This window comes from Lactuca serriola, chromosome 1 (assembly GCF_051521515.1).
Source record: "Lactuca serriola cultivar US96UC23 chromosome 1, Lser_US96UC23_V15, whole genome shotgun sequence".
Taxonomy (NCBI): Eukaryota; Viridiplantae; Streptophyta; class Magnoliopsida; order Asterales; family Asteraceae; genus Lactuca; species Lactuca serriola.
Genome location: NC_136408.1, coordinates 177,126,430 through 177,143,716, shown reverse-complemented (window position 1 = coordinate 177,143,716; position 17,287 = coordinate 177,126,430).

The following is a 17,287-nucleotide window of genomic DNA, read 5'->3' as shown; positions in this document are numbered from 1 at the left end:
AGGGTCCAATGTACCTCGGATTAAGTTTCCCATGCTTTCCAAAGCATACCATGCCTTTCTAGGGCGAGACCTTCAACAGGAGATGGTCTCCAAACTGGAACTCCAGAGATTTCCATCGGTTATCAGCGTAACTCTTTTGGCGATCTCGTGAAGCTTTCAATCATTCTCGGATTTGGATGATCTTTTTGGTGGTTTCGCGAATAATTTCAGGACCAGTGAGAGAACTGTCAGGGAATCGACTCTTGGCTAGCTGCGTGTCCCCTACCTCAGCCCAGCACAGAGGGGATCTGCATTTGCGACCGTAGAGGGCTTCGAATGGGGCAGTCTTGTTGCTGGTGTGGTAACTGTTATTATACGAGAACTCGATCAAGGGTAGATGAGTGTCCCATGACTTTCCAAAATCAATGACACACGCTCTCAACGTGTCTTCCAGAGTTTGGATAGTTCTCTCACTCTGTCCATTTGTCTGAGGATGATAAGTTGTGTTCATGTCTAGTTTAGTTCCAAGAGCTTTCTGAAGGGACTGCCAAAACCTTGAGGTAAACCTGCTATCTCGGTCGGAGATAATGGACGCAGGTACACCATGCAGTCGGACTACCTATTGGATGTAGATTCGCGTAAGTCTTTCCATCTTGAATGATTCTTTGGTCGGAATGAAGTGAGTGGATTTTGTCAAACGATCAACAATTACCCAAATGGTATCGTACCCACTCGGAGAATTGGGTAACTTGGTGATGAAATCCATGGTAATCATTTCCCATTTCCACTCGGGTATTTCGGGCTGCTGGAGCAGACCCGAGGGTTTCTGGTACTCAACTTTTACCTTGGCACAAGTCAAGCACTTGCCCACAAAAGTAGCGATATCGGCTTTCATGTTTGGCCACCAGTATTGTTTCTTGAGATCCAAATACATCTTGTCCGAACCTGGGTGAACAGAGTATCTAGTCTTGTGTGCTTCCTCCATAATAATCTCCCTGAATCCTCCGGACTTTGGAATCCAGATTCGGTCCATGAAACAGTAGACTCCGTCACCTCTGATCTCAAGTTTCTTATCCATTCCCCTGAAGACTTCGCTTGACATGTTCTCAGGTTTGAGGGCTTCTAACTGGGCTTCTCGGATTTGCATGGATAAGTGAGAATGGATAGTCATCGTCAGTGTCCTCACTTTACGGCTTGAACTTTCCTTTTGGCTAAGGGCATCTGCTACCACATTGGCCTTGCCGGGATGATAGCGAATCTCGCACTCATAATCACTGAGCAGCTCTACCCATCGTCGTTGCCTCATATTTAAGTCCTTCTAATTGAAGATGTGCTGTAGGCTCTTATGGTCAATGAAAATCGTAAACTTGGTCCCATAGAGATAATGTATCCAAATCTTAAGTGCAAAGACTACGACTCCTAATTCCAAGTCATGAGTGGTATAGTAGATCTCGTGTGCCTTCAGCTGTCTCGAGGCATAAGCAATTACTTTTCCCCTTTGCATAAGCACACAGCCTAAGCCCTGGTTAGAAGCATCACAATAAACAACGAAGTCCTATATTCCTTCAGGCAAGGACAGGACCGGTGTGCTACACAAGGCTCGCTTTAACGTTTGGAATGCATTTTCTTGCTTTTCACTCCAACAAAAGGGTACACCTTTCTGTGTTAGAGTGGTTAGAGGTTTGGCGATTCTGGAAAAATTTTGGATAAATCTCCGATAATAGCCGGCGAGACCCAAGAATTGACGAATTTCTGTGGGTGTCTTCGGTGCCGACCAATTCTCTATCACTTTTATCTTGAATGGATCCACGTGAATACCCTCTTTGCTTACCACGTGGCCGAGGAAAGTTACCTTCCGAATCCAGAATTCACACTTGGAAAATTTCGCGTACAACTTTTCGGATCTAAGGGTTTTCAACACTGACCTCAAGTGTTGCTTGTGATCTTCTTCACTTCTGGAGTAGACAAGTATGTCGTCAATGAACATGATGATGAACTTGTCTAAGAAGGGACGACACACCTGGTTCATCAGGTCCATGAATACAGCCAGTGCATTGGTTAGACCGAAGGGCATCACTACGAACTCGTAGTGTCCATATCGAGTCCTGAAAGCTGTTTTGGAAACATCACTTTCATGAACTCGTAGCTGATGGTACCCTGACCTAAGGTCTATCTTTGAGAAGTAGCTAGCTCCCTGAAGTTGATCGAAGAGGTCATCTATTCGAGGAAGAGGATATCGGTTCTTGACGGTTAATTTGTTCAATTCACGGTAGTCAATACACATCCGGAAGGATCCATCTTTCTTCTTCACAAACAAAACCGGAGCTCCCCAGGGTGAGGAACTCGGTCTGATGAACCCTTTGTTGAGTAACTCGTTGAGTTGGCTGGATAACTCCTGCATTTCCGCTGGGGCTAAGCGATATGGAGACTTGGCTACGGGGGTAGCTCCAGGAATTAGGTCAATGCGAAACTCAACCTGACGTTTGGGAGGAATTCCTGGAAGCTCTTTAGGAAAGACATCAGGAAAGTTACAGACTTCGGGGATGCTCGCGGGGTCTTTAACTTCCTGTTTCTCATTAATGACATGGGCTAAGAATGCTTGGCACTCCTTCCGCGGAAGCTTTTGAGCTTTGATGCAGGAAATGATACGAAGATTGGAGCTAAGCTTATCTCCATAGATCATGAGAGTCTGACCAAAGGGAAGGTTGAGACGAATGGCTTTTTCGAAGCAAAGGATATCAGCATGATTGGGACTCAACCATTCCATGCCAATGATGACATCAAAGCTCTTTATGAAGACTGGCATAAGATTGATGGGAAAAGAATGGTCGTTCAGGGTAAGGGTACAACCTATGAAGATATCGCTAGCGTTATCTTTTTCACCGTTAGCCATCTCGATGGTAAATGTTTCGGTTAATGGTTGGGGATTATGTTTAAGAATATGCTTGAACGAATGACTAACATAGCTTCCACCCGAATCGAAAAGAATATTAGCATAAGATTTATCAAGAAGGAACGTACCCGAGACAATGGTGGGATCGGCGACTGCCTCCTCCTGTCCCATGGCTAGGACTCTCCCTGTATTATCAGTTGTAGCCTTCTTGGGGCAGTTTCTCTTGAAGTGCCCAACTTCTCCACAATTATAGCAGGCTTGACCAACACCTGTTCCAGAAGATTGATTGGCTGATTGGGCCAGTGCTTTGCAGGATCGGATCGTATGCCCCTTTTTACCACAGTTGGTGCATGAAATTTCTCGGCAGGGGCAGGGGTTATGGTGGCATTTACACCTTTCACATTGGGGAAGGCTACCAACATACCTACTAGTAGGTGTTTGAGCTGTGGATCCTACAACAGAAGCAGCAGCAATAGGGGTAGTAGCAGCATGGACCGCTACTGTCTGCTGTTTCTTTGAGGACCCTTGAGAAGATTGGCCCTTCTTCTTCTTCCAAAACTTCCTTTTCTCACCACAACTCTTGGTCGGTTCAGGGGTGGCGGTTTCTTCCTCAATATCATCACTGTGGTCAATCAGGGTTTGGGCTAAACTTTTGGCGCTGTCATATGTATCCAGTTTCACAGCTAAGACGTTTCCTTTTGTTGGCTGGGTCAATCCCCAGATGAATTTCTCTATCTTCTTACTCTCCGGGGTAACCAATACCGGACAAAGTAGTGCTAGATCATCGAATCTAGAAGTGTATGCGGCAATATCGGCACCCTTCATCTTTAGGTTCTAGAGCTCGTGCTCTAATTTCTGTATTTCGCCCAGAGGGCAGTACTCAGCTAGTAGGAGTTCTTTCATGGCTTCCCAACCCATAGCATTGGCTACAGGTAGAGTTATGGATTTGACTCGGCTGTTCCACCAAGTAAGGGCTTTATCGATAAAAGTACAGGCTGCGAACTTCACTTTGTCAGATTTTGAATAGGCATAGATCTCGAAGATAGATTCGATTTTCTCGAACCATCGGGTGAGAGAAATGACATCTCCAGTGCCATCAAAGGACGTGGGTTTCGCGTTCATGAAATCTTTATAGGAACCCTCTTTTCGATGTCCCTGGCTATCTTCTTGGTTTTGAGGCTAAGGACCACCTCCTGGACCACCGGGGTTCATTTGAGACATGGCGGCTGCTACTGCGACAGTAACATGTGCTTGGAACAGCACAGGGTCAAATTGAGGAGGAGGTGGTGGTGGAGGAGGATTGTTGTTCTTTGAGATGGGTCTCTTTCTTGGAGGCATCTTGATCTATAAAGATCAGGAAAGGGAGGATGGTAAGTCCTCTGAATTGAATCAAGAGATATGACAGATATATATTTTAAATAAGGGATAAAGCAGGAATGAATTATCAAAGCAGATAAATTGTCGCTAAAAGAATGTTTGAGTAGCAACGCTTGAATGAGGATTTCTACAACGAAGATGGCTCTAGAAATACTCCCATAGTATTTCATGATTCGCTACGATGACGGCTCATTGTTTGGTTATTGGGTAAGTTTTAGGTATGCCGCATACTACAGTCACTCCTAAGCACATGTTTGCCGTGTCTCGAATGAATATAGTTGGCCAGGCTATATTGACCCTAGACACGACTACATAACTGCCCAGGTTTAACCGTAGCATGCAACACCCATTTACTTATGTTTTGTTCTACTTGTAAATATGGATCTCGACGGTTAGGTATACTTATATACTTTTTGAAAATACTTATATTTTAAATTATACTTTTAGTTCAGAGCACTTAGGCCCCTTAGTGTTTATAGTCTTATACCATGTAAGGTTTGGTATACTTAGTTCATTATAAACATGGGCTCTGATACCAATCTGTCACACCCCGAAAACCCAAGGAGGAAACGTTTCCGGGGCGGACTCCACGTTGAGTATCACAACCAATCTACATAGCATGCGAAGTAAACAAACATTACATTACATATTAGAATTTACATTTGTTTGAAAACCAAGTGTTACAGTTGATATACATATGTATATAAGAACAAAAGTAAAGATGCATCTTCTACGCACTCCGTCTTCGCTAAAAAGGATCACTGGATACCTGTCTAATGTGGAGCTGAGAATACAAGCAGTTTGAAAATCAGCATAAAGCTGGTGAGTTCATAAGTGGTTTTGTTTTCTAAAAATGTACAAGTTTCCTTTCGTTTTCTGAAAATGTTACACACCCAAGAAAATCCCATATTTTCATAATTGTAAAGCTTGGTTATTTGTTTTGTTACACAAATCTGGTTATGAACAACTGTTATCCCAGGAAAATCCCATATTTTCCTAAAAGTTGGTTACCGATCCGAAATGTAATGTAAAAGATGTATACTAAAAACCTGGTTACCCTTGTGAAATGTATTAGTTTTATCATGTACATAAAACTAATAAGTGTAAAGTAAACTGGTTACCAACCCATTATTACTAACAAGTAAATCTCTGTTATCCAAATTGAGAGTTCCATAACCATACGATAGACTAGATATGGCAATAAGTAGTCCACATCACCTTATGACTTTCGTCACTCTTGAACCTTTCGGTTCGGCTGTAGATAGCAGCCAGGTGTGGGGTAGTCAGCCCCATATAGATCTATACCCTCGAGTCACGTTCTCCCTCCAGGAGATTCTAGTTACGGGGGCGGTCCTCCACTCGCGTATCTCTGTGGAGTGTTTCCGAGGACGTGTCTCCAGTTTATAGGAATAACAAATTTACTAGTAATAATACAGAAAGACACTGTTACAAACAATGATCCTCCACTCGTGTATCTCTGTGGAGTGTTACCGAGGACAAAACAGTGTATTAAGTTTCATGTTCAAAGTTCAAATGTTATGCTTTTAACTGATATAATGTGGAAAACCATTTGTGAAAATATAAAATACAACATTTTATAACATTTTTCACAAATAATACGGTAATGTGTTCTGCAAGTTCAAACGGTTATCTGTTATGATTATCAGTGTTAAGAGCATATGTAATATGGAACGCAACACATGTAAAACAAGTTTAGAGTACAAGTATTCCTTGTACTTTGCTTGTATTCCCCCTGAAAACAGTGAAAAACATTGAAAAAGTGTAGGGGTATGAACTCACAGTTTAATGTAGGGTTCAAGTGTCAACGGATGCCCTGAACACCAATGGCCCCTATTACTCATGTGATGACACATAAATGAGTTAGAATTAAGGTGTTTCATGACTGTACATGATGGGAAAACATCCTTAGGGCTTGGAATTACTAATAATAAGTGTCTTATGATCCAAACTTAATGATTTATGCAAGTTTAGGGCCAAATATGGGCATTAGAGTGGGTGTATGGTCTTGAAAATGAGTGTGCGGTTGAGGAGTGCGGCCAGGAATGTGTGTGAGGATGCACACAAGAGTGTGCGGCCATACAGAGGGAGTGTGCAGCCGTATACAAGAGTGTGCGGCCTTACACTCCTCATTTGAGTCCATATGATGATTTTTGAAGTGTATGCTCTTCATACTTGGGAGTTTTGAATGTGTGCTGCCCCCATATGAAGGTGTGCGGCCGTACACCTTCAAAGGATGATAAATATGATGAACATAATGAGTTTTAAGCTTGGGATTCAAGTGTTTACCACTATAATCAGCTTCAAGATGGAGTAGATCACGAATATGAAGCCTTCAAAGTGTTCTTGGTTGGGTGTGAGGTTGAGGGTGTTTGCGGTTGGGTGTGTGGCTGTACACACCTTATTTGGCGAGTTTGGTCCGATTTTGTGATGCTACATACTCTCCAACCCTTCCTAAGACTCATATCTAGATTATACTAAGTCTAGAGCACCCATATGGAACCACAAGATTTTACAAAAGATAATGAATTCAAGTTTTAGTGCTGATACGCGAATCAATTACATAGGTTAGAAATTTCGGGTTGTCACATCAGCACCGAAGACACCTACAGAAATTCGTCAATTTCTAGGACTCGCTGGCAACTATCGCAGGTTTATACAGAAATTTTCTAGCATCGCTAAGCCGCTTACTACACTAAACCAGAAGGGTGTGTCCTTCGACTGGGAAGAGAAAGAAGAGAAGGCGTTCCGAACGCTGAAACGAGCCTTATGCACCGCGCCAATACTATCCCTCCTGGAAGGAATAGAAGACTTCGTAGTCTTTTGCGATGCATCCAACCAAGGGCTCAGATGTGTTCTGATGCAACGAGGTAAGGTCATCGCCTATGCCTCGAGATAGCAAAAGACACACGGGTCAACTACACCACGTATGATCTTGAGTTAGGAGCAGTTGTGTTTGCTCTAAAGATCTGGAGACACTATCTATACGGTACGAAAAGCACTAACTTTACAGACTGCAAAAGCCTTCAACACATTTTTGATCAGAAGGAGCTTAACATGAGACACCGAAGGTGGGTCGAGCTACTCAATGACTACGAATGAGAAATTCGTTATCATCCCGACAATGCCAACGTAGTAGCTGACGCCCTAAGTCGGAAAGAATACTCTGGTTGTAGATACAAATCAATGACTATCACTATCCATTCACACTTGTCCACACAAATTAAGGAGGCTCAGCTCGACGCTTTGAAACCTGAAAATGTGGCGGGTGAATCCCTAAGAGGAATGGGTAAGAACCTAGAAAGCAAGGGTGGCGGAGCATTATATTTCATGGACCGAATCTGGACACCCAAACACGGTGGCTTCAGAGACGTGGTCATGACCGAGGCGCACAATACTCGGTATTCCGTCCACCCAGGTTCAGATATGATGTATCTGGATCTTAAAAAGTTATGCTGGTGGCCTAACATGAAAGTCGAGATTGCTACCTTCGTGAGTAAATGCCTTACTTGCGCAAAGGTTAAGGTAGAATACCAGAAACCATCAGGTTTACTTTAGCAATCAGAGATACCAGAATGGAAATGGGAGCAGATTACTATGGACTTCATAACCAAGTTGCCCAAGACAATGGGTGGACTTGATACCATTTGGGTCATCGTCGACAGATTGACCAAATCCGTGCATTTCCTGCCAATCAAAGAGACTGAAAAGATGGAGAAACTAACAAGAACATACATTAGGGAGATCGTATGACTGCATGGTGTCCCCATATCCATTATCTCCGATAGAGATAGCAGATTCACTTCGAGGTTCTGGCAGTCGCTACAAAGTTCCCTAGGAACGAGGCTGGACATGAGTATAGCCTACCATCTACAGAACGATGGACAAAGTGAGAGAACTATCCAAACCTTAGAAGATATGCTAAGAGACTGTGGGATCGACTTTAGGAAGGCATGGGATACTCATTTACCCCTGGTCGAATTTTCTTACAACAATAGTTAGTTATCACACGAGCATAAAGGCTGCTCCATTTGAAGCCCTCTATGGCCGAAAGTGCAGATCCCCTCTGTGTTGGGCTGAGGTGGGTGACACCCAGTTAGCTAAAGGACAAGTTCCTGACATCACTTTCACGGGTCCGGAAATCATACGGGAAACGATGGAGAAGATCGTTCAGATCCGTGAACGATTGAGACTCTAGAGACCGTTAGAAAACCTACACAGACAAACAAAGGAAACCTTTGGAATTCCAGGTGGGAGACCGAGCCCTTCTGGAAGTCTCAACCTGGAAGGGCTTGATACGCTTCAGAAAGCGTGGCAAGCTAAATTCAAGATACGTAGGGCCTTTCGAGATTCTTGCTAGAATCGGCCCTATAGCTTACAAACTCAATCTACCACGTGAACTCAGTAACGTACATCCTACTTTCCACGTCTTGAAATTGAAAAAGTGTCTGTCCAACGAGACACTTGTAATCCCACTCGACGAGATCGAGATCAACGAGAGCCTCAACTTCGTGGAAGAACCTGTAGAGATCATGGACCGAGAGGTCAAGCAAACGAAGCAAAGTCGTATCCTGATTGTGAAGGTTCCCTGGAACGCCAAGCGAGGACCTAAATTCACATGGGAGCGCAAGGATCAAATGAAATTGAAATATCCTCATCTATTCGCTTAGTTATTAGTAACTACCTTATTTGCTTAGACTTTAATTTCAGGACGAAATTCCCTTTAACGGGGGGATGATGTGACAACCCGAAATTTTCATTTGTACAAACCCAAAAGTCAATCACTTCAATTAAAAGTCAATTACATTTCTGCTAATTTTTAGCTGGTTTAAAGTCCGTTTGAGTAGTTTTATTAATTATTCATGAATCGAACGGGTAAAAGGAAGTGACTTCTAGAATATCGGGATAGCAATGGAACAACCAACACCTTAGTTAGGTGTTCACGGCCAAACAAAGGGAGTTTGGGTCGTGAACTCTAGCTTGGCCGTGAACTCATGGCTTAGACATGAGTTTACTCCCCAATTGGTTCATTTTTCACTTTCACCCTCAAATTTACCCCCCATTCTCTCTCAACTATCATCCCGTTCTTTACCCGATCTTCCGAAAACGTAAGTATTTCTCGACATGATTTGTTGTTATAATCTATCACCTAGTGTTTATACATCATTTCATCCATTCATTATTGTTTTTCACTTAGATCTTCAAAACACCAAGAACACACACTAGTGTTCTTGGACCTTAAACACCCAATCGAGCTTCTATCTTGTAAGTACACTTGCCCTAGCTTCTTGTGTGCTTAGTATGAACTTGATAACCCATGAAAATCATCAAGAATCATAAGAACAAAGGAGTTCACGGCCAAGGATGTTCTTGGGCTGTGAACCCCTCTTAAGGTGGCTAAATGGACCCTAATTCCTTCCTAAGCCTTGGATGCCAACCTTGATCCTTCCTAGAAGTGTTTAAGACATTAAACAACAATCAAAACAAGTCCCCTTGAGATTTTTTTTGGATTAATGTCTAAGTCCATAACTATAATTGGTAAGACTAGACCCGACCCGGCATGGTCCATTTGGGTTGCATGGCATCATGCACTTGGATAGACTATAATGAGAGAAATAAAACTTAAGGTTGATTAATATATTATAAGTTCTAATATATTAATAAGATTGTTTAATTAGTATTGATCAAGAATTAATCTAGAATTAATTAAGTGATCAAAAGAAGACTAATTAAATATATGGGTTGATTGTGTAAATCATCCATACTTGTATAGTGGGCTAATGCTCCATGGATAATCAAGTTGGGCTAAAACCCATAAGATGGTCCATGGATGCTCCATGGTGTATTTGAACCCATGGATCCAAGGAAATGGAAGGCCATGACAATTAGGGTTTACCCTAATTGTAACAACTATATAAGAACATATTCTTTGGGAAAAATTGGCCACTATGAATAATAAGAAAGGGCTAGCCGATTTTAGGAGTGTACAAGTTTCTCTCAAGCTATTCCAAGTGTATTTGGTGTTGTGTGAACAATTTTAGGTGTCACACTTGAGGCACTAGGCACTCAAGCTTCATGAAGACATTCTACATCAAAGAGGTATGTATTCTATCTTGTTATATTCATGATTTTGTATGCTAGATTAGGATAACACCTTGGATGTTCATAATTTCATGTATAATACAGAAAACATAGATCCAAGGTATTTGGGGTTGCATGTACACTTAGGAGTGTTAGAGTGCCCAAAACCCATCAGTGGTATCAGAGCCTAGGCTTGTTTTCTTGTTATACTTGCAAAAGTAGCTGAAAAAATCAAGTTTTGATGCTGTCTGGACAGCAGACTCACCGAGTCCATGAATGGACTCGCCGATTCCAACGCAAAATGCATCCAACTCGCCGAGTTGGTTCGTGCACTCGACAAGTTGGACCCCCTGACATCATATATTCGATTGTTTTGACTGGAATTGGACTAGGAACATTACCTTAAAATGTTTTTAGACTTATAAACTTGTTTTTGATGTGGTAATGTTCATGCTAATCCAATTTCTAAGATAATTGTCATAATTTCAAGATTGGTATTAGTTTGTATGTTCATGCTAATTTCTTGAATATTGATGATTTGAATTATCTTGTTCTTAGATTAATAGAAAAGTTGTGTGAAATAGTTGATTTCAATCCATTTTAATCTAAGAGTTGATTCCAAAGTGTGTTTTTGTAACTTGTCCTCAAGTTATATGAAAAGTCACATTTAAGAATCATAAAACTCATAAAAGTTGGCAAAGGTTACAAAAATGAAGAGTCTAGTTCTAATTAAATGGTTTTATGACTCCATAACTTGTCCTCAAGTTATGGAGGTTCAAGAGTCTCTTCATTAAATAATAAATAAATAAAAAGTGTAACCTTAATTAGTTCCATAAGTTACAATAAAAAAATTATTTTTTATTATTAATTAGTTTAAAGTCTTCCATAACTTGTCCTCAAGTTATGGAACTTGAAGAGTTTTTTTTAATTAAAACTGCTTTAAACTCATAAGTTATGGAATTAATTAGTTTTGAATAGTTTCAAAACTTGCCCTCAAGTTTTGGAATTTGAAAAAGTTTTCTCTTATGAATACTTTAATTCCAAGTTAAGCCCTGAGAATTTTAAAGAGTTAAAACTCAACCCTTATACTTTATAATATTATAAGTTAATAATATTTATAAATGTATAAGAGCAAGTCAGTCTTACCGTTAGTAGGCCTCATTCACGAAGTCGGTCTATAAGGGGGTATAAGGTTACTGCCTATAAAATGGCAGTTTAATGGGTGTCCACTCTCACCCACCGCTTCCTTGACCGGTGGAGGGTCGTTAGCTAAATGGGTAGGACAAGGACTAAAATTCTGCCTTCATTAAAAGTATTAATGATAAATACTAAGTAACTAAACCATTTATAAATACCCAATCTTAGTTACTTAGGAAACTGTGAATAAGGTGCTAATCCATGAAATTACACTTCGCACTTTGTTTAAGTCGGTTAGTGGAGCATGTGTGGTTAACCGGCACACTAACTCGTATTTAACAAGGTAGGCAAATGGTAACTTAATGTTTATCATAGTATCGATGGAGCGTGTATGGTTAAACGGCACATCGATTAAGGGGTAACCACTTAAGGGTACCAAGTAATTTGCATGGTTACTTCACACCTTGTTTTGTGATCCTCGGCATCCCAATCACAAAACCTGAAGGGAACACTCGAGATTGAATCATGCCATTGAACAGTTCAATGAATCTCAAAAGATCTAGGAGTTTCAAATCCAATTAAAAACCTAATAATTTATTTCGTTTTTTATGGTGGAAATTGGTGAATCATCATTCAGCTACCTTCAAATATTCTATAGCTTAGATTAAGGCATCCCTCTTCCAAGTTATAAAATGTTGTGTTGGGTCCTAGCCTTAATATTTCTTATTGGGTGTTATATTAAGGACTTTAAATCAACTATCTTGAATATCTCCCAAAAAGATGTCTGGTTCAGACATCTATGATCATCCCAAATCTCTTGGAACTTCACTTCCTCCACCTCCTCCAATTATTCTCCCTAACCCACAAGTTCTTGAAAAGTTTAAGGTCACTAAATCCCTATTGGCAAGCAAAGGTCTATGTGTGATCACATCTTGGAGATGTAGTCACATATTGACAAGCCGGGAGAGTTGGGTGTCAAAGTCTTGAGAAAGTTGGTGGCTCAACTACTTTCTAAGTCACATAGTGAGTTCCTTTGGGACTCCTATGAAACAGACTATGACAAGACCCTTAATGATCTTATCTATTTGCTAAGATCAACTTCCTAAAACTTTATGGACATTGACAATGATGACATTGGATATCCAATAAAGCTTTCTCTTCCCAATGGAAAGGGATCGACCATAGTCAACTCGGTTGACCAAATGGTAAAGAGAAAAGCTAAGTTTGTGATAGTACCAGTACCATTACCAAATGGTCCATATGTTTATATTGCCAAAGGAAGGGGCATTAGTTGTGAAGCTGCCAATTTTACCTAAGGATGTTAAAGTCAATAAGGTTGACCCTACTTCAGGTAAAGTTCACTATCTAACTCTGCTAAGTTTCTATATTGAGATTCTTGATACATGATGTGATTGGGTTACATGTTCATGTTTGTAAGAATCAAAGAAAAGTGAAGAAACTTAAAGAAAGAACATGCTGAATCTGATCGCGTAGATGGATTTCTATCACATAGTTTGAAGATCGGATTCTTGAGCTACTTCTTAGGAGTTATGATATATTGCTTAGGAATAGATAACAACATAGTTTTCTTGCTCTTTTGCATTGAAAGGTTAGTTTTTCCGCAAAGCTTTAAAATAAAAGGAAAAATTTTTAATTTTATTTATTTTAAAATATCCTTACAATGGCATTTGTGGAAAAGAAGTGTTGCTTATATGATTCCATTAATAGCAAGAGTGGAAATATGAAATTGATTCTTTCATTTGTAGTAATGTCTAAATTTACCAAATAAAGAAAGATCCTCATCACCCAAGTTTCAATTGGACCGTAACTTGGAATCATGCAAGTTGCACAGCATGATGAATGAGAATTTTTCATCTTTGGAAAATTAAGACTAGTTCCTTGTTCATATGTATATGTGAAGCCAAGTGAAGGACTAAGGGATTGAGTACACATTCTTGTGCACTGGTCAAGTCCACCCCAAAAGATCGATAAGATTATTTGTCATAATTTACTAAAGCTTAGTAAATATGGTTACACTTACAAGCTTAAGTGTAATTTTGAGACATTGGAAAAGGTTCCAATGTATGGCAGAGCGAATAAGAAGAATCAAATTAGGCAGAAGGATAAAAGTTTCTCAAATTTGAAAAGATGGGAGAGTACTTTAGTAATCATGTATATATGATCATCTTAATGATTAACAGACCTTATCGCAATTCATTCTCTAAGTGCATTATGATAGCTAAGAAGAGGACCTATGAATTGCTGAAGTGGTCAAATCAAGAAGATGAGTCATACTTCGTTCCAAAACTAGTCTTAGGGTCATACTCCAAGACTGTAATTTGAGTGAAATTTCTTAAAGAAAGGTTTAAAACACTAGTCAAACGTAAGAGTACAAGTTTTCTATTCTTGTACATTTGAAATTGGTAAGTTATGATGTTTTGGACAAAACAAAGACCAACTAAGGCCAATTGTGTAAAGTGTTTGTCTTGATAAAGAATCCAAACTATCTCTTGAATATTTGGCAAGTGAGCCTTATGTGTCAAGAGGATAGTGGGAGTCTTAAAGATCCTGAAAAGAAGTTCAAGATCTAATCTAGAATAAAAACCTGTAGTTTAACACTAACACACGACGTGAGGTTTATAACCTATCGTGTTGACATTTCTGTGCCCATTCCAGTTAAGTTGGCTATATATTTGAGTTCTACATGTTCTCAATTGTTTGCATATCTACTTGGAAGAAATGGCAAACCCTTGAGCTGCCATGTGGCAAGAAGTAAAGATTGCACAAGTTCAATCCATATGAGTTAGGATTTTTCACTAACCTAGTCTTGTGATTATGGTTTTGACAAATTCACATGGATAGGAACACTTACACCATAAAATCTAAGTGTCATAAGGTTTATCTTCGATTCATGAAAATGATGGTAAGGAAACTCTTTCACTAAGTAGATTTTAACTAGATAGCAATTGTGATATTTGCATTCTCAAATTCATTAGCGGAGCGTGTGTAGTTAACCGACACACTAACATGGGCTTGTGAGAAGTGGCAAAGGTCTAAACAATTGAAACTATGATTACGACATCCCTTTTCATAGCTCTTAAATTGTTTAGACACACTTATGAGCTATCTAATGAAAGGTGTATGATTTTGATAAAGTCTTATCAAAGCAATATAGTATCAGAAAACTGAACTTTGGTAACAAAGTCAATAAAGTATTGATTTCTAAAAGTCCAGCTGATTTCTGAGTACATGTCAAAGCTAGTGGGAGCATAAGTATTATGCTAATAATCATCATGTTAGTGGGAGCATGATAATTATGATAAAGGTTGCAAGTTGGCAATGTTAATTATAGAAAACAAAAGTTTCAATCCATGAGGCTGCAGGGGTTGAAAAGGTTGTTTTGCAATAATTAAGGGAGAGGAAATTATACTTCATTTCAATTCTAAAAGCTTAGATTGAGATTTTAATCAAATTTAGTCAAGGATATATATATATATATATATATATATATATATATATATATATATATATATATATATATATATATATATATATATATATATATATATATATATATATATATATATATATGAATTTCTTGTTAGAATGGCTCAACATAAGGAAATTCTATATATGGGCACATTATTTGCGTTCTAAAATTCGATTATGATTACGGCATCCTTTTTCATAATCTGAATTATGAGAACTTGGCAAATTGAAATGGAAATATTATAGCAAAAGACTGGTTTAGTCTTTATGTGAGACATCATGAATCATGTTCCATATGCTTCGGATATAGGATCGGTTACATGTGCTATATTCATCCTTTCTAAAATTTTCCAAATGCCTGGGGCATTAAGAAGGGAAAAGGTCTAGAATTGGATATGACTAAAAGGATTAAGCAATTGTCGAGGTCAATCTAAGGTTTACCAAATATTGGTTGCTCAGGGACAGTTGGAAGTATAGTGTTAATTGTTGGAAGGATCATATTGACATATTCAGAAAAGAGGCAACTTTTGTTCAGAAGTGATAGTCAAAAGGGGAATGTGGAAATGATCCCATTGGTGGAAGTTGTTCAATAAATCTGTGTAAGATTAAGAAACTTAATGCAAGAAGGATGTTTCCATGGAGTTGATCTCCATTGGAATGCTCTGTAATGTTTATTGTCAAGTCTTTATGACTTTGTGCATAATCATTACAAGAGGATCAATGCATATAAGTTGAGAATCGTTGGAGTTATGTTTAATCGATCTATTTCACAAAGTAAAGATCATAGACAAACATAGTGTGCATACTTGGTGTATGGCAAAGCTATTGTTTAGAAAAACATAGTGTACATGCTCGGAGCATGGGACAACTAGTGTTTTTTAGTTCGAGAATAAAGTTGATAGCTGAAACAGTATGCAATGAATAATGTGTAATCATATGGTGATAAATAAAAGGGGTTTTATTTATATTCATAAGTTCTGAGACCATATTGGATTCAATTATTCTTGTGTTTCATTTTGCATGTTTTGACTTCCAGAATAACTAGGTCGTTCTTCCTGAATGACTAAGTTATTCAAACCATCCATAGTCGGTCATATGTTGGAAGTAGATATGAATCAAGACTATCATGGGTTGGGCTTGTAAAGGTCTAAGATGTTAGACAAGGTGGTGCTACAACACTCATGAGTGCTCATAAGTTCTGAGTATTGGATTCAACCCGCGCTCATTGGAATCACTTCATGGATTTTATCACGAGTGATCATGAGACGATAATATCTTATATTCTACAAACCTAGAGATATGAGTTGTTACTATGAGTTGGTTGTACATTGATTGCACAAAAACGCATTGGTAACTCGATGTTATAAAACACGCCTTTGTGTATGATTCAACAAGTAGCAGAACAAGACATATGAGTCGAAGTTTATCCATTCCTTTTACCTTCGAGATAAAAGTGACATCTGTGGGCACCTCGATGATTTAATGATGAAACATGTGAGTGCTTGGCCAAGCCAGGGCTGATTTGATTTGTTCAATCATTCAGTCATCTTGAATCGGATATCCAGAATGGAGGAATATATGATCACTTATCTAATGGACAAGTCATTGACAAAGGTCAGAGTTCATCGGCAAGGTCAGAGTTCGACGGAAGCTTTTGAGAGCTACGATTGCCAGTCGGTTCTTGAAGTCATACTTGCAATAATAGTTTTAGACATATCCAAGTGGGAGCCTGTTGGATTAATGTCTAAGTCCATAACTATAATTGGTAAGACTTGACCCGACCCGACATGGTCCATTTGGGTTGCATGGCATCATGCACTTGGATAGACTATAATGAGAGAAATAAAACTTAAGGTTGATTAATATATTATAAGTTCTGATATATTAATAAGATTATTTAATTAGTATTGATCAAGAATTAATCTAGAATTAATTAAGTGATCAAAAGAAGACTAATTAAATATATTGGTTGATTGTGTAAATCATCCATACTTGTATAGTGGGCTAATGCTCCATGGATAATCAAGTTGGGCTAAAACCCATAGGATGGTCCATGGATGCTCCATGGTGTATTTGAACCCATGGATCCAAGGAAATGGAAGGCCATGACAATTAGGGTTTACCCTAATTGTAACAACTATATAAGATCATATTCTTTGGGAAAAATCGGCCACTATGAATAATAAGAAAGGGCTAGCCGATTTTTGGAGTGTTCAAGTTTCTCTCAAGTTATTCCAAGTGTATTTGGTGTTGTGTGAACCATTTGAGGTGTCACACTTGAGGCACTAGGCACTCAAGCTTCATGAAGACATT